Consider the following 19,383-nt stretch of genomic DNA (forward strand, 5'->3'; position numbering starts at 1 on the left):
TGGCTAACCAAAGAGCTCATATCAGTATATGTGCCCTTTTATTCTAATAATGTAATCTATAGAAGTGGCATCATTGATATTAATATGTACAGATATCACTGTGTTGCTAAATTAATTCATCATGGCAAACATGATATGATTAATAATTCTTAGAGAACTCTGGGTAATGGATATGATTCAAGGCTATCTTATTTCAGAATCATCTAATACAATATTTAGAATTATAGCCATTGTACCTATTGTGGTATTGTAAGTAATGTTATCTTCAATCCTTTAATTAAATTTCTTTCAAGTCTCTATAAATTTGAAATTCATGTCTAGGAACAGTGTGCTAACAAATTAAAAACCCAAGACTCAAATGCTATTTTTAGCAAACGTTGCTTAAACAATGACATTGGGTGATTTTTAAAAGAGCTGCCCAGGTTATTGAGATATATGGATATGGATTATTATAATAATAAAGGGTTTTACTCACCTCTATGCTTTGCTTTAGTCACCCAGCCAATGCTGTCAGTTTCATGAAAATAAAATTTTCCACCTACCTCAGCCTAGGTGCTTTATTGTTTATGACAGAAAATCCTTTATGTTCTTAGCACAGCACCTGAAGTGAGGAGTTTTGCAAAACTAGATGGATGGGATGGGCTGAAAGTGTTAAGTAAGAATTGTGAAGGATGCGATCTTAATTTGCATTTCATTTGCATTTCTATCACTTTATATCGTGAAATCGTAAGATTTTTGAGTTGAAGGAATCATGGAGATGATCGGACCAAGGAAAGTAAGGGTCAGGAAGGTAAGGGTCCGGGTCACCAGTAGAGGAAGAAAGACTTGAACCCAGGAATCCTGATTTTATGTTCTCCTTTGTTCTTCCCGTTGTACCAAGAAATTTTTCTTTTCACCCATTTCTCCTGTTTCTGGGTAACAGATATGTATGGATTATATCATAGTATTTCCTTTCTGCCCATTTAGAGCACCCTCTGTGAAGTAAGGTAGCCAAAGACAAAAAAAACATCTAAAAAGAATATTTGCCTCATTTTTAATTTAAAAGAAGGGTAAAAATCACCTAATTACATTTTCTGGGTTCACTAGAAGTTGGAAAATTATTACCAGTTTGGGAAGCCTTTTTATCATGAACATAGTTGTCTATGCAAATAGTAAATTGGAAGTCCAAAGGTTAGAAATAAATCTATTTTGGTCTATTCATTACTCACTCAGAAGAGAGCATCAGAGTATAACTGACTGTGTTCACTCTCTTTAACAGGGCAAAGGAAAAAGGGGGTAGATAATATTTGCAAATCAATATTCCAGCTAGAGGTTTTTGCTAATGTACTGGGTATCTCACGTGCAAAAGGAAAGTTAGTTTTCAGGTGGGATCTAGAGAATTTCGGGTTTCAGAGCTGGTTAGTGTCCAAGCTGAGACCTGTTAATAATCACAATTTATAGATGATTGCTTGTTATGTGAGATAAGAGAATCTTAGGGAGCAGTCTTAGGTAGTGATTAAGGGGGCAGGGTTTCAAGTCAGAGTTCTGAGCCTGAATCCCATTTCTTCCACTTCCTTATCCTGTGACCTTGTACAGGATAATTAACCTCCTTGGGGATAATAGCAGTGCTGACCTTACAGGGTTGTTTTGATGACTAAATGAGATAATTTCTGTTACGTGCTTAGCATGGTGCCTGACACCAAGGAAATATTCGTAGTTATTTTTGTTGCTGTTTTATTGTAATATGCATATATTCTAATTCATTTTGAATTAAACAGTTATGAAATTTCCACTCCCTATACATTAGAATGATTAGCAAAGAGAAGTGAGCCTGCCACAAAGAAATGATGGAGTCCGAAAAAAGACTATAAACACCTAAACATTAGAACCAAGTATATGCTGTTCTGTATTATTGAAAGTGGGGTATTTTTGCAGGTAGGCAAAAGTTATGTCCTATATTTACGGATCCTTCTTTGAAGCCTTGGCTTCCTTGGCTCTCATGACAATTGGCAGAAAGGCAAGCCCTGTATTTACCATCAGACATCCCTGTAGTCCTACCAGCCCAGGACAAAACCATTCCCAATCAGCCACGCAGTTCCCTGCTGCCCCGTTACACAGAGCTCACAGATACACCAGTGGTGAAATATGCCATGGTCTCTTTTCTGTATGGATATACATTTTGCTGAGATAGTAATTTCTACCTATTTTAAGAAACTAAATATTGTATTTCTTGCCTCCTAGTAAAATTTAAAACCATGATTCCCCAAGGATGTTAGGCAAGATAATTTTAGGCAGTTTGTAATTGAACTTTTTAAAATGTTTGTTTCTTTAAAATTATTTGTTTCTTTCAGTGTGTATTAGGAAAACACTAGTTTTGTGTGAATGGTAATGATTTTTAAAATCTCTTCTTATTTTAAAGCTTATGTTTAAGTAAAGAAGTAAGTCCATATAAAGAAAAGTATTAAATATGCATTATGAGAGGATGTATAAAAAGTCATAAAGACATTATGTGATTGACTGAAGAATGGACAACATGATTTAATAACAATTTTCAGTAGAGATTTCATAGATATATAGAAGGACTTAGAAAGACGTGTGACAGAATTAGAGCACCCTGCCCCTGCTAAAGCAGATAAAACACTTTAAAAACTAAAATTCCTTAATAAATGGGGGAAAAGAGAAGAATTGAGGCAGAAGGAGCCCAGGAAGCAGAGGGGCATGTCATTGAGCCCAGGGGCTCAGGGTGTGATGGGCTTGGGTAGCCCAATGGCTAGGCTGGTTCATCTATTTCAAAGTAGAGTTCTCTCTGGTGCTCCACTGCGGTCTGTTTCTCCAAAGAGTTCTGCTGATTCTTATATTATTATTCTAGGTGACATGGGGGAAAGAAGAGGGAAGAAAGATGAGCTTTATCTAGCCAATATGTTCACAGAAGTTAACAATCCTGTTACTTGGGGTAAGGTCAGAAGAGATTTGAGAGAACATTTATCTCCCAGTGGTTGTTTCTGACTCCCATTAGCAGTATTGGGAAGTACCCGTGTACAGAGGGATCCATACTGCCAGGTCTCGAGAAGGACATTAACATAAACTGAGAAATGCAATTTAGGAATCCGCCCCATAAAGCACCATAAAGGCAGAGAAAACCATTCTGAACTCCACGTGAACTATACAGGGTCCTAAAACGCACATGGAAATGCGTAGCCCTGCACCTTGAATGTAAATGTAACAGTTAGGCCCAATACATGACTGAGCGCTGTGTTTTAATTCAGTTTTGAGATCTACAAAGGGACTAATTTATCACCAGCCTTAAAATGTGCTTGTATTCGTTTGATCTCCTTGTATGTCTGAGATTAAAGCACTGTGAAGGTCAGACATATGAACATGTCTTTCCTAACCTTTTCATAAAAATTCTATCATTAACAATGCTTTTAAATCCAATTCTCTCCTTTTCTCCCACCACATGTTTTGGAGAGAGGTGGGAGATTACGTCAAACACAGGGTCAGTGAGTAGAGAAAGATATAGAAGAGACAAAACCACTACACCAGACAGAAGGTTTAAAACAAATCTCTGGCAAGCAACCATAAAATGGATAAATATTCAGATTATGCATGAGCAGGCTTCCAAACGGCAGAATTCTGACAGGCGCCCAGGGGGCTGTTGATTATCATCCCATCTTCTGAATTTCTGAATTTTACTGATTTTATTTTTCAAACTAGTTACAGTATATTTGGAGTTTCATTTGCTGTTTAATTTTAAGCAAGCACAGTTCTCAAGTCAGACCCCAAATCCTAACAGAAATCATAATATTTGACCTTTAAACAAAGATGTGCTTTAGCGATCGTTGACATCATTAAGAACTATAAGGAGAGCAGGCTACATTTACATTCAAGATTGTACTTACTGATTCATTTTTATCTCTAGCAGCATTAATAGTATGCAGTTTTGCATTTCACAGTGTCTTTGCTGTACAGGTTTCATGTGACAAATGTTTTTAAGGAGCAGGCCCAGAAAAGAGCAACTTAGAGTAGTTGTCTTGTGGGTAGTTCAGCATGAGAAGTGTTGTAATAGCAGCCCAACTTCTATTGATCACCTCTGGGACTCGAAATGCAGGGCTCTAAGTGATGGATGCTAATACCATAGTTATCTTGTTGAACTTCATCCATAATGACCGTGAGTAATTCTGCGGTTAGTGGGTCCACACATATTTAGAAAAATGCCCTCCTATACCAACGAACTTTGTGAATGCCACCTAGCAAGTGAAAGTTCACTAGAGTTCTTAAAAGAAATGCAGATTGCCTGAGCCTCATCCCCTAAATGAATAAATCTAAATCTCTTGGGATGAGGCCTGAAAAAACTAGGTTTTAAAATAAGTATTCCTGCTGATTCTTGTACACATTGAAGTTTGAGAACATTGCATTTTCAGGGGTTGGCAAACTATGGCCCATGGGCCAAACCCACCACCCGCTTTTTTAGAGCCCATGAGCTAAAAGTGATATTTCCATGTTTAACTGGTTGAAAAAAAATCAAAAGATAATATTTCAGACATGTAAATTTTATGAAATTTGTATTTCCATAAATAGAATTTTAATAGAACAGAGCCATGTCATTCACTTACATATTGACTGCTGCTAGTCTTGCACTAGTATGGCAGAGTTAAGTAGTTATAACAGACCATAGTAAATGTAAATACCCACATAGTATCTGTAATTTTGCATCTTCATCTGGAAAGCCTAAAATATTTACTATCTGGCCCTTTACAGAAAAATACTTGTTGATCCCTGCTTTAGATAACTTTTTCCCTTCCCCAGATAGATCTTGAGAATCTGCTCCAAGGTGTAGCCTAGCCAGATTCTCAAACAGCTTTTGTTGCACCTCATGCTGATCTTTCCTGCTGGAAAGGCTCACATCTCCTTGAATATGATAGCTAGCTGGAATTGATAGGAAGATTTCTGTCCCAAGGACCTTAGCCTCATCCCAGTGTCAAACAGGCTGAGTTTAGTACTTAGCTATAAATTGAAAATCCAGAGGAGAGGCAATGGAATCACAGATTGAGAGAGAGGAAAGAAAGAGTTTGGCAGACACTGGAACAGTGTGTTCAGTTAGACTTTCCAGGATTTGAGAAGACCTCACCCTGCCGAACCAGACTGTTAGTCCAGAAAGAATCCTAAAGCACAAAATGCCTCAGCTGGAGTTTTACAAGACACTAAATTACTTCCCAGGCCTCCTAGTGTCCCCAGCCTGAATGAGTTAAACTGTTCCACCTTGGCTTGCATATCTCTCAGGCTGGATGTTGCCCTTTTACTGATATAATATTTTTTCTTTCAAAGTTTCCCAGTACACAAATTTGTTTGATTTAATCTGAAATTTAAAAGATTTATTTTTACTCTCCCATTTAACTTTCCTTATTCAGAGCACAGAATTTTATAATAAGAAAAAAATAAATAAGAAAAAAATAAAATGTGTACTTTAAAATAGCTTTCATAGAAAAGAGGTCCTCAGTAGAATTTGACTAAAACCACCTATACTCCTAACAATATTTTATATTCTCGTTCTCCAGCCCAGCAAAGTGAAGATGCTTCTGTGGCTTACCGAAAATTTAATTGTTTACTTCGTTGGTGTTCCACCCAAAGTTTATGTTTAGAAGAAAAGATGTCCTCAAATACATATATATAGCAGACAGAAAGGAAACTTTCTTAGCAGCACCGAACAGTGTTTATAGCATTATTGCAGTGCTCTATATTAAATTTTCCCTCTTTTTTAAAAGTAGGACATTGAGAAAATATCAACCTTTCAATCTGTGGCATGGCAGACACAATAATGTAGCATCTTTTCAGTTGAAACCCTTTTTTCAAAATGAATTTGAAGCAGCCCCCATCTTCTATGTAAAATTATTCAAGGCTTTATCCAGATTTACTGGGGATCATTCAGAAATCAGTAACCAGCAATGACGTTTGGCTGCTAACCCACAACAAAAGCTTTTAACATTGGGCCCTTATAACAGAATACATTTCATCCTAATTAGATGCCTTCCACTGGAACCAATTATTTCTAGGCAATAATTAAGGGTCTTTCTAATAGGATTAACACAAATTCTGACCCAAGGCTTCTAGGGTAGGAAGGAAAAGTTTGCTGTTAGAAGTGCTAAATGCTAATTATGATAGATCCCTTGGGAGAAGGAGAGGAGCCAGGACGTTTCAGTACTAGATCCTAGTAGATCTGAGACAGTTTGCAACAAGGAGTTGACATAGGAAAATCCTTAAGAAAGGTTAGGTAATTGTACTGCTTATTCTTCCTGTGTTCTCAGAGCATGACAGAACCTGGAAATCTCTTTCTACTGAGACAGGAAGCCAAGGTTTTGATGAAGCAGGGCATAATTATTTCCTCTGGCACTCTTGTAGCGCTAATGAGGACCGCATAGATTTAGCAAATAATGTGCCTTTAGCGATATCAATCACGAATAGAAAAACTCCTCTTTTGTCTAATTCTCCCTGCAAAGAGCTTCTCACCTTTTGTGATGCTAAGATTTAAGGTTACTAAGATTGTACACCATGAAAATCTTCCCTGAATCCATCCTGCCCCTCACTTCTCCATCCTTCGTCTAGAAGAAAAACGTTAATTCCTCAACTATTGTTATTTCTCTATGCCAACTCTGTCCTTTCCTGGGAAAGCTGCCGTGCTGAAGGCAGCCTTCACATTCTTGCTATAGATGCACTGTGGGCCAACAACCTTGTGGAAAAATATCAACCTCACTAGAAATCAGAGAAATGCAAATTTAAGCACCAGCATGTTACTTTTTTTTTAACATGTAAGATTGACAGAAGATAAACATCTAGCAATACCATTTGTTGACAAGAATGTGAGGAAAATGTGACATATTGTGGGTAGGAATGCAAATTGGAATGGACACTGTGGAGAGCAAGTAAAATTTGAAAAGTGCAATCTCTATGACCCAGCCATTCCATTTTTAGGTATTTATACTAGAGACAATTACATATGTTCAAAGGTAGACTTCACAAATATGCTCAATGTTTTGTATTTGTAATGACCAAAAAAAGTACAAAAGGAAAATTAAAAATAATACATGTTATCTCATGTAATACATGTAGTTTGATTTCATATAAAATTATTAATAGAAAATAATACCACATGTAGAACATAAGCACCAACTCATGATAGTATTTCTGAGGAAAGGGATCTGGAAGGAGATCATGTGAAAGAACTTTAGCTATATTGGTAATATTTTATTGGGGTAAATTTTTAATGGGTATTCATAGGGAAAGAAGACGGGAGGGTAAATGGAAAAATGTTAAAGACTGTTAATTCTAGAGGTGGGAATGTTAGCATTGGTTAAATTTTTTCTAGTTTTATATGTGTGATTTCTCAAAATAAAAATGAAGCCCCAGGTAAGAATGTTTCTACATAGTCAGATATTGCAAATAAAACCATCCAGAGAGTGGATATGATTTCCTCCTTCTCTCTGAGATTTTGTTGAATAGTCACAACCTTCTTACTAATGATATTTAACCTGTTCAATACAAATACCTTCCTTTTTTAATTTCAAACTTTTTATTTTGAAATACTTTCAAACTTACAGGACAGTTACAAAAATAATACAGATCCCATACAGAGAACCCCAACATAGCCCTATCCCTCTAGGATACCCAGATCCACCAATTTTAACATTGTGCCACAATTGCCATGTTATTCTGTATGTCCATCAATCTGTCAATCAGTCTATCAATCCATCTGTCTATCCCTTTATCTGTCTGTCAATCTGTTTTCTGAACACTTGAGTGTAGATTGTGTGCATCATGTCCTTGAACACTTAATACTGCCATGTACATTCCCTAAGAATAAGGATAGTCCCATATGTATCCACATTATGTTCAGTTACCAAGTTCAAGAAATTTAATATCGATATAAAGCTTCCAGTCTATATTATAGTTTTTTCCTGTGTTCCAAAGAATATCCTTTTGTGCCTTTTTTCCTCCCTTTGTCAGATCCTGTCTGGAATCAAGTATCGCATTTCTCGTTGTCTCTAGTCTCTTTAGTTGTTCTTTCTTTTTTTTTTTTTAAATTGTGGGAACATATATACAACATAAACTCTCCCATCTCAACCACTCCCAAGCATACAACTCAGTGGGATTTATCACATTCAATATGTTGTGGTTTTCTCACCACCTTCCATTACTAAAACTTTCCCATCTCCCAAATAGAAACTATACCCATTTTACATTAACACCTCCCCCCCTACTCCCACACTTGGCAATCTGTTTTCTAAATTTCTGTCTCTAAGAGCTTGCATATTCTCCAGTATTTTCTTTGTAGTTACCATGGGGCTTAAATTTGGCACCCTAATTTTGTAACAATCTCGTTGCTTTGATACCAACTTAACTTCAAAAGTATACACAAACTGGGAGAACCTAATATGGCGGCTAGGTGAGACAGGGCAAAAAAACACCTCTGTGAACAACACTAGATAAAAACCAGAAAGTGACCCAGAACACCACTTCCAGCGATGCACCAGTTGGACAAGGTCTGCTAAAACCACAAGGACCGTGCACTTTGTGAAACTGGGAGTCTGCATTCTGAAACGAGTGAGTAAGCCCGCTGAAAGCCGTGTGGCCGCGCTGCGGTGTGAGCAAACCAGGGGTTGGTGTTTGGAGACAGACTAGTTCTTTAAAAAGAAAAAAAACCAGGAGCAGCTGCAGTTACGGCGGTGAGAACCTCACAGTGAAGCACGGCAGGAGCGGGCTGCGCCAACCTCTCGGTGTCTGGCATGGAGGATAGCCCGCTGCTGATTGCCTCAGGGCCAGGGGGCAGAGGGGAGAGCCAAAAGGAGAAAGAAACCACGCCGCCTGCAGCTGGCTCCCCAGCGGGCTGGAGACACTCCTGCCCGGGGCCGGACCCACAGCCCAGAGCCATGCCAGGAAACCCAGTCTGATGGGGCATGTATCCCACAGCACCGCACACACACCACAATATCGGCAGTGGACAGTGGCCTTGGGTGCACCACACAGCTAGTTGTCCCAGAGCTACGAAGGCGGAGCTGTGCGAAAAGGCGGGGGGGGGGGTTGAGACACCCCATTCAGCCATTTTTGCATCAGGCTGGGAGCGCCCCTGCACGGCCCGGTGGCCCGGGGCTTCCCTTGAGGGACAGTACGCACTTGTGACATAGCACAGCCGTCCCTCCGCAGAGGTCCTGGAGGATCACAGCTGAGAAGGGGGGCCCGATTGGAAATCCCAAGGACCCTACGTCAATGCCGGGGACTTGTGCATCAGCAGCAGAGAAGATCTGTGGCAAGACTGAAATGAAGGCTTAGACTCTTGCAACAGCCTTGAATCTCCGGGAACACCTGGGAAGTTTGAATATTAAAGCTGCCCTGCCTCCCTAACCACCCAGACACACACCACACATTCAGGGCAGACAGCACCAACAACACACCCAAACTTAGTGCACCAATTGAACCCCACAAGAATCATTTCCCCACACACCACAAAGACAAAGTTGAGGAGAACTGACTTGAAGGGGAATAGGTGACTCGCAGGCACCATCTGCTGGTTAGTTAGAGAAAGTGAACGCCACCAAGTTGTAGATCTGAAAAATTAGATTGGTATTTTTTACAACTTGAAAGAACCCTGTCAAGCAAAGCAAATGCCAAGAGGCCAAAAACAACAGAAAATCTTAAAGCATATGATAAAACCAGACGATATGGAGAACCCAATTCCAAACACCCAAATCAAATGATCAGAAGAGACACAGTACTTGGCGCAATTAATCAAAGAACTACACTCAAAGAATGAGAGCATGGCACAGGATACAAAGGACATGAAGAAGAACATGGCACAGGATATAAAAGACATAAAGAAGACCGCAGAAGAGCATAAAGAAGAAATTGCAAGAGTAAATTAAAAAATAGATGATCTTATGGAAATAAAGGAAACTGTTGGCCAAATTTTAAAAACTCTGGATACTCATAATACAAGATTAGAGGAAGTTAAACAATGACTCAGTGTCCTAGAGGACCACAGAACAGAAAATGAAAGAACAAAAGAAAGAACAGAGAAAAAAATTGAAAAAATCAAAATGGACCTCAGGAATATGATAGATAAAATAAAACGTCCAAACTTAAGACTCATTGGTGTCCCAGAAGGGGAAGAGAAGGGTAAAGGTCTAGAAAGAGTATTCAAAGAAATTGTTGGGGAAAACTTCCCAAACCTTCTACACAATATAAATACACAAAGCATAAATGCCCAGCAAACTCCAAATAGAATAAATCCAAATAAACCCACTCTGAGACATATTCTGATCACACTGTCAAATACTGAAGAGAAGGAGCAAGTTCTGAAAGCAGCAAGAGAAAAGCAATTCACCACATACAAAGGAAACAACATAAGACTAAGTAGTGACTACTCAGTGGCCACCATGGAGGCAAGAAGGCAGTGGCATGACATATTTAAAATTCTGAGAGACAAAAATTTGCAACCAAGAATATTTTATCCAGCAAAACTCTCCTTCAAATTTGATGGAGAGCTTAAATTTTTCACAGACAAACAAATGCTGAGAGACTTTGCCAATAAAAGACCTGCCCTACTTCAGATACTAAAGAGAGCCCTACCGACAGAGAAACAAAGAAAGGAGAGAGAGAGAGAGAGAATTTTAACAGACATATATAGAACCTTACATCCCAAATCACCAGGACACACATTTTTCTCTAGTAATCACAGATCTTTCTCCAGAATAGACCATATGCTGGGACATAAAACAAGCCTCAATAAATTAAAAAAAAAAAAAAAACAATTGAATATATTCAAAGCACATTTCTGACCACAATGGAATACAAATAGAAGTCAATAATTTTTTATTTGTAACTCCACTATTTACTTCCTACAGGATATAAAATACAGAAACTCTAATGACAAATCAGTGGTTTTGGACTCAATGTAAAATATGTAATTTTTGACAAGAACTATATAAAGGCGGGGGAATGGAGGAGTATAGGAACATAGTTTGTGTGTTCTATTGAAGTTAAGGTGGTATCAAAGAAAACCAAGATTGTTATGGATTTAAGAGGTTAAATTTAAGCCCCACAGTAAACACAAAGAAATTATCAGAGAATATGATCATAGAGATGAAAAGTAGAGTATGGGTTACAAGAAGTGGGGGAAGGGGCAATGGGATTTAAGAAATGAGTGTAGGGTTGTTGTTTGAGGTGAAGGGAAATTTCTAGTAATGGATGGTGGGAAGGTGATAGCATTACAGTATTCTAAATGTGATTAATCCCACTAATGGAATGCTAGGGAGGGGGTGGAATGGGAAAATTTAGGCTGTTTATATGTTTCCACAATTGAAAAAAAAAAAAGGCAGTCTAAATAGATGACAATTGAATGCCAAGGATGATCCTGGATGGGATCTGAGGATGGAGGACAGGAGGCTCAAAAGGACACAGTTGGGACATAAGAAAAAAAAAAAAAAAAGGAAATATAGAATATAAGCTTTGAATCAATGTTGACTGTCTTGAACTTCTTAGCTGCACTTAATGGGATTGCATAAAAGAATGTTCTTGTTCATGGGAATTGTATATGTGAATTATAGTGTTTGTTCAAGGCTATGTGCAGCTTGCTCTCATATGTTCAGAAGACAGAGCAATAGATGATGGATGATAGGGATGGAGGGAGGGAAAGAAAGAAATGGCGGTGTGACAGCATGTTAAAGTTAGTGGATCGGGGTATCAGGGAGGGGGGTCAGGGTATGCTGTGTATGGGGTTTGTATTGTTTTTGCAACTGTTCCTGTAAGTTTGAATTTATTTCAAAATAAAATTTTAAAAAAAGGAAAAAAGTATACACAAACTATTTCTTATACCCTCCGTCCCTCCACTATTAAGTAGTTCTTGTCACAGATTACATGTTTATACATTACGAGTCCAAAATCATTTTTATGCTTTTGCCTTTTAGATCCTGTAGGAAGTAAAATGTAGAGTTAGAAACCAAAAGTATAGCAGCACTGGCATTTGTATTTATCCCCTGCCCTTATCTCTACCACAGACATTTATTTCTTCAGGTAGCTTTGATCTATTGTCTATTGTCCTTTCCTTTCAACCTGCCGAACTTTCTTTAGCATCACTTGTAGGGCTGATCTAGTGGTGATGAACTCCCTCAGCTTTTGTTTATCTGGGAATGTCTTAATCTCTCCCTCCTTTTTGAAAGATAGTTTTACTGGATATAGAATTCTTGGTTGGCAGATTTTTGCCTTCAGCAGTTTTAGATATGTCATCTCACTGCCTTCTTGCCTTCATGGTTTCCGATGAGAAATTAGCACTTAATCTTATTGAGGCCCCCTTGTATATGACATGTTGCTTCTCTCTTTCAGCTTTTGGAAGTCTCTCTTTATCTTTGGCATTCAACAGTTTGATTATAATATGCTGCCACATTTGTCTTTTTAGGTTTATCCTAAATAGCATCTTTGAGCATCTTGGGTGTGTATATTCATATCTTTCATTAAATTTGGGAAATTTCAGCTATTATTTATTTGAATACTCTCTCTGTCCCTTTCTTTCTTCTTCTGGGACTCTCACATTGCATTTGTTGGTACACTCAATTGTGTCCCACAGGTTCTTTAGCCTCTTTTCACTTTTCTTCATTCTTTCTTGCTTCTGCTCCTCAGACTGGACAATTTCAGTTGTCTTATCTCGACGTTCAACTGATTCTTTCTTCTGCCATCTCCAATATGCTGTTGAATGACTCTAGGGAATATTTAATTTCTGTTACTGTGGTCTTCAGCTCTGGTTCCTTTTCATAATTTCCATCTTCTGTTGATGATCTCTTTATGTTCATCTATCATTTTCCTGATTTCATTTAGTCTTTGTGCAAGTTTTCCTTTAGCTCTTTGAGCATATTTAGATCTATTTTTTTTTAAGTCTTTGCCTGATGTGTCCCAGGTCTGATCCTCCTCATTAATGATTTCTAATGCTTCAATTTTCCCCTCTGCCTGGATCATCACTTCTTGTTTCTTTGTATGTTTTGTAATCTTTTGTTGAAACTTGGACATTTTGATATTTTAATGTGTTATCACTGGAATTTAGACCCTTAGGCAGCTGTTTCTTAAGTTTGTATCCAAATAGTGTTATGATAGAGCTTTCCTTGAATGCCAGGAGCTACCATAAAAAAGAAAAGAAAGCACCTTTTCCAGTCTTTGCAGATTGACCTGTGCACAAGGGCTCTCCTTCAGGGCTTATCCATACAGTGAGTTTGGAGACTAGCTCGAGGTAAGCGTAGGGGCCTCCTCAATCCTTTCTGCACCTATATCTTGGCTTGGGCATTGCATTTGTGTCCCTAAGAAATCCCCCATTTGTCCAGTTCCAAATGTCCCTCTTCCCTAGGAAACAATTTACTCACGGTCCCAGGCACTGCACTATGTGTTCTACAGCGAGCAATCCCTTTCCCAGGCAGCACAACCTGATACCTTACCACAGAGTTTTGTGGGAGAGATCCTTGAGCCGCCTTCCACATAAAAGACAAGCTCTGGAATGGCAAGTCCTTCAGGCCACCACCAGACAGACAGGCCAGACACACATGCTCCTAGTATGTGCATAAGAGTTATTCCGCTCCTTTCAGAACTGGGACCAGATCCACACTGGGAGCGTGGGCCAGCTCCATGTCTAGCCAGTGGGGCTGGAGGAGGGGCCAGGCAGGGTGCCACTAGATCCTACTGCTTTTAAGTAGCCTTTTTCTTGATTCAGTGCTCACCCTGTCACAGCAGGCCTTTAACTGTTTTCTGGGACTTTGGTAACAATATCTCTGCCAATTCTTGCTGGTTTGTTCATCTTTTCTGAGAAGGGACAGAGCCCTGAAGCATCTCATTCTGCCATATTGATTGGGATAGGACCCCCAAACGCTTTCTTTTAAAGAAAAAATTCTGCTGTAGAACAAAATGAATGTTTTTTCCCTAATGAATACTTATCAATCAGAATAAAGAAAACAAACAAACAAAAAAAAGCAAACAGAATATGACTCTTTGGCGTCATTAAATGTGAAGCACATAATTAATTTCTTTTCCAGCAATTCAAAGAGACTTGTGTTGTACTGATTCAGTTTAATTGAACTTATTACCACAAGCAGATAATAAGAAGTATATTGAAGATATCCATCTGGCTTGCACTGAAAACCTCACATGTTTCATTCTTCATGGCTGTCATAGGCCATACTAATTGCCTCATTTCAGCTGTTTTACCATCAGTATGATTTAGCTATTAATGTGATAAAATTCTTACTCTAGAGGAAGTTGATATTAAAAAGCATAGATCTCTGACCTACTCTGCTACCATTCCACTTCTGAACCCATCCACAGCATTATTAAAGTTATATACTTTTGAATGCATAAATAAAAATCCATCTCTTTCTCTTGCATATCTTTTTGAGTTACACCTGTCATCTTGAGTCTGTCATCTTGCCATAGAGCTATTTCCCCAATGAATGGTTTATGTGAGCTTTAAGTTCATAAAATGTTTAAAGCTCAATGGAGTTTGTTTTCAGACCATGGTTTGTTTTCTTTTTTATAATTTCCAAAGCTGAAATGGATTTTAAATGGCTAATTGTACAATAAATAAAGAGGAAAGTAAAATTAAGTGCTTTTCTCTTCTGTTTCTAAATCTCTGATCTTCCTGTATAAACAGTTTGAGAATGAAGCTTTTTCCTGTGGACTCGTTTTATGTGTACCTGATCTCTCAGAAGCAGAGGGTACGTGTGTGTGTGTGTGTGTGTGTGTGTGTGCGCGTGTGTGTGTGTGCATGCTTTAAATCTTCCAAGTGCTTGTATTTCAGAGTTAGCCCCATGGAGGGAGCCTATACTTGGTCCCCAACTCTGAAAGTGAAAGCTTGGTCTATTATGAACCCTAAAACCATGAAGGAGATGTATCCAAATAATTCATTCCTTTCCTGGTACTTGTTTTCTGTGTCAGAGGCAGGAGGGGTATTATTCTCCCAAAGGAGCAGTCCCATCAAACCATGATTGAATTTTTCTGGCTGTCAAAGGCAATCAAATCTATGAAAACTACCCAAAAGAATAGGCCTTTATGTTAAATACAGAATCTGACCAATATGAAAAAAAGATAATTAACATTTCCATCATCTCTCTCTGATGTTCTCTATCAAGATCCATTTCTAAAAGGTTACGATGGTTGTCTCTTTTATGCATCCATTTAAAAAGCTGAAAGATTCCTAGTTATGGGAGAGGAAATGTAGGTAGAACGTTTAGACAGTGACTTTTTACATGGCCTTCTAGCAGTTCAATAATCAGTGTGCAGAAGTGCAAGACATGCTATGAAGTTAAGATTAGCAACATCTGCTTTGAAGATTTCCCAAGCTGGAAAACGCAACACCTGTCATCTTATTAACTCCACTCTCCTTCAGAAGTAGAACTGCTTATAAATGTAAGTAAAGCTTGGATTCTCCCTAGAAGAATAGGATCTAAAGGGTCTAATCAGAAGTGCCTTTTTTTCCATGTATACTTTCATAAGCCTAGTTTGTGTCTCTTCTGATACAACATTTATCCATTTCCATTGGCTTTGTATATGTAGTAGGTAAAATATCTGGGCACTATGCTATTTGCCCTACGATTTCTTGATGTGAAAGGAAAAGAAATTAAATTATAAAGATCAGTATCATTGATGAGGGGACAGTCTGATCAGTCTAAAATATGAGGGGATATTCAAAACACAGAATGTAGCCTTCTCCCTCCCTCTGGGCCACTGGGAGCCATAAGCCACAAGCATCAGAATCACTGTTCCGGTTTGCTAATGCTGCCATCATGCAAAATACCAGAAATGGATTTGCTTTTTTAAAGGGGTTTCATTTGGTTACAAAATTATAGTCTGAAGACCATGAAAATGTCCAAATTAAGGCATCAACACAAGTACACCTTCACCAAAAGAAGGCCAGTAGCATCCAGAAAACCTCTGTTAGCTGGGAACGCACATGGCTGGCATCTGCTGATCCCAGGTTGTGTTCAAGCTCCTCTCCCAGCTCCTGTGCTTTCTTCAAAATGTTGCTCTTGGGGTATTTGTCCTCCCTTAGCTTGTCCAGAGCAAAGTGTCAGCAAAAGTCTGCTTTCAAAGGCCACTCCAAAATATCTGTCTAAGCTGCTCTCCAAAATGTCACTCTCAGCTGCTCTGAGGTTCTTCTCTTTGTGAATTCTTTTATAGGACTCCAGTGATTTAATCAAGACCCACCGTGAATGGGCTGGGTAAAAGCTCCATGGAAATTATCCAATCCAAGTTCTCGCCCACTGTTGATTGACTCACATCTCCATGGAAACACTCAAAGAATTCTAACCTAATGAACACTAATACTTCTGCCCCCACAAGATTGCATCAAAGAACATGGCATTTTGGGGGACATACTGCATCCAACCCAGCACCATCACCCAAGGGTCTTTTAACAAATGTATATTCCTGGCCCCTCCCTCTGCCTTGCTGAACCAGAATCTCCAGGGATGATGTCTGGGAATTTTCATTTTGAACAAAACTCCCAGGGGATGCCTACATGTAGCAAAGTTTGAAACCTAGGAGCTCACAGTCTAGAAGTGGATACAGATAGGCAAAGAAATACAGCTGTGTTCAAAATGCGAAAGGAACCCAACTGGGGGGGAAAGGTGATAATCAAAAAAATTGGAATTAAGAGACAAGTGAGAGTTCACCAGGTTAAAAAATTGAAGGTAATCCCAGGAAGAAGAAATTTATTTACAGGTCAGAGACATGAAAGCATGCCATTCCAGCATGTTCAAGAAACAATACGGAGGTAAGGTGAGATGAGAGCATATCCATAGATGAGGTTATGAAACACTGTTGGTCATTTTTTAGGAATCATGGAAAGTAGAGAGACAAATGTTTTGGCATTTTTTTAAATGAAAAAAAAAAAAAACATATTCCGTGTGTTGTAGCTACATGATCTTGATACCATATTCAGAGGAAATTTTATATCTTCGAAGGGAATTTAGAATGGAAAGGAGTGAATACCAACATAGGGTCTTTAAAATTATTTTTAATTATGTGGCAATTAATGTTATATATAGAAAATTAGAAAACAAAGAAAATCTCATTCAAAGAGAGCCATATATTTTTATATTTCTTCCAGAATTATATCTATACATATATTACAGAATTGTATTTATACATATATGAAGTCTGTATCTATCTGTCTTCAGAACTGTAAGTAAATATCCTTACCACAAAAAGATCAGAAGAGGAGCTAAGATGGTGGCATAGAGAGGAGTGGAAGACTGTTAGTCCCCCCTGGAACAATTCATAAACTACCAAAAAACTAGTAAATAACCTGGAATAACTGCAGGGAGACAAACTTGACTGTCCACACATCATCCACCTGAGTTGGGAGGAATGCCGGAGATCACAGCATAAAATCTGTAAGTAAAAACTTCAGACCCGCACTGAGAACTGAGAGCCCCTCCCTCACAGAAGCCTCGCAGTGCTAGAGAGCAAAATTCTCCGAACAAGCTAGTGTACCTCAGCCCAGCTCCAACTGGGGTTTTAATGTTAACTGCTCAATACAGACACCGAATCCCCCACAAACAGACAGAGGCTTTTGGTGATAACTGACCTTGGGAGAGTCGGGGGACATATCTGTCTCAGGACAGGGAACACAGAGGATTAGGTGCTATCTCTGGCCGACGGGTGAATCTGGGAGCTTTCCTATCTGTCCCTTCTCTCTCTGTGGAGAAGGCCTCAGCCGTTTTCAGCCTGTATTGCTTTGCAGTAAAGAAAGCCACAGCCATTTTAAAATTGTAGCACTTTGACCAGCAGATTCAGAGGAACAAAGAAATTACTGATATGCAGATGACCTCTCTGGAGGGGGCATAGCTTCCCAAGAGGAAAGGGAGGGGCCCAGCTCCACTGCCTGCCTTACTGGAACCAGACCCCAAAGCCTGGGTGAGGAGAGCCACAGGCCACACCCCGTTACACCAGTGGGTGATAGGCTGACAGGTGCACCTGCTGGGCAGAAAAGCACAGGGTGTGTCAATCCTCTAAGAAAAACCATCAGGGAAATCAGATACTGAATATTTCCTCCTTCTGTGACCTGAGCCTGTTCTCATCTGGGAAAACCTGATTGGGGTGGCCTAGGAGGTCAGATGCCTAGACAACAGAAAACTACAACCTACACAAGAAAAACGAAGTTATGGCCCAGTCAAAGGAAAAAACATACACTTCAACTGAGATACAGAAATTTAAACAACTAATGCTAAATCAATTCAAAAAGTTTAGAGAAGATTTGGCAAAAGAGATAAAGGCTATAAAGAAAACACTGGGTATACATAAGGCAGAAATCGAAAGTTCAAAAAAACAACTAGCAGAATCTATGGAAATGAAGGGTGCAACACGAGACGAAAGACACAATGGAAACATACAACAGCAAATCTCAAGAGGCAGAAGAAAACACTCAGGAACTGGAGAACAAAACACCTGAAAGCCTACACACAAAGGAGCAGATGGAGAAAAGAATGAAAAAATATGAGCAACATCTCTGGGAACTTAAGGACAAAATAAAGTACAAGAATGTATGTATCATTGGTGTCCCAGAAGGAGAAGAGAAGGGAAAAGGAGCAGAAGCAATAACAGAGGGAATAATCAATGAAAATTTCCCATCTCTTATGAAAGACATAAAATTACAGATCCAAGAAGCGCAGCGTACTCCAAACAGAAGAGATCTGAATAGGTCTACACCAAGACACTTAATAATCAGATTATCAAATGTCAAAGACAAAGAGAGAATCCTGAAAGCAACAAGAGAAAGCAATCCATCACATACAAAGGAAGCTTAATAAGACTATGTGCGGATCTCTCAGCAGAAACCATGGAGGCAAGAAGGAAGTGGTGTGATACATTTAAGATACTGAAAGAGAAAAACCGCCAACCAAGAATCCTATATCCAGCAAAGCTGTCCTTCAAATATGAGGGAGAGCTCAAAATATTTTCTGACAAACAGACAATGAGAGACTTTGTGAACAAGACACCCGCCCTACAGGAAATGCTAAAGGGAGCACTACAGACTGATAGGAAAAGACAGGAGTGAGTGGTTTGGAACGCAATTTTGAGAGATGGTAGCACAGCAATGTAAGTACACTGAACAAAGATAACTGTGAATACGGTTGAGAGAGGAAGGTTGGGAGCATGTGAGACACCAGAATAAAGGAGGAAAGATAAAGACTGGGACTATGTAACTTGGTGAAATCTAGAGTGTTCAACAATTGTGATAAAATGTACAAATATGTTCTTTTACGAGGGAGAACAAGCAAATGTCAACCTTGCAAGGTGTTAAAAATGGGGAGGCATTGGGGGAGGGATGGAATCAGCATAAACTAGAGTCTGTAACTAATAGAATCATTATATTATGCTTCC

At 38.9% G+C, this 19,383-nt stretch overlaps 1 protein-coding gene across 5 annotated transcripts in view; it reads left to right on the forward strand.

Annotated features, from left to right (window-relative positions):
- Window positions 1-19,383, forward strand: part of CNTN4 (contactin 4) — an 824,548-nt gene that overhangs the window by 740,806 nt on the left and 64,359 nt on the right. The gene's annotated exons all lie outside the window — the stretch shown is intronic.

This window comes from Choloepus didactylus, chromosome 1 (genome assembly GCF_015220235.1).
Source record: "Choloepus didactylus isolate mChoDid1 chromosome 1, mChoDid1.pri, whole genome shotgun sequence".
NCBI lineage: Eukaryota > Metazoa > Chordata > Mammalia > Pilosa > Megalonychidae > Choloepus > Choloepus didactylus.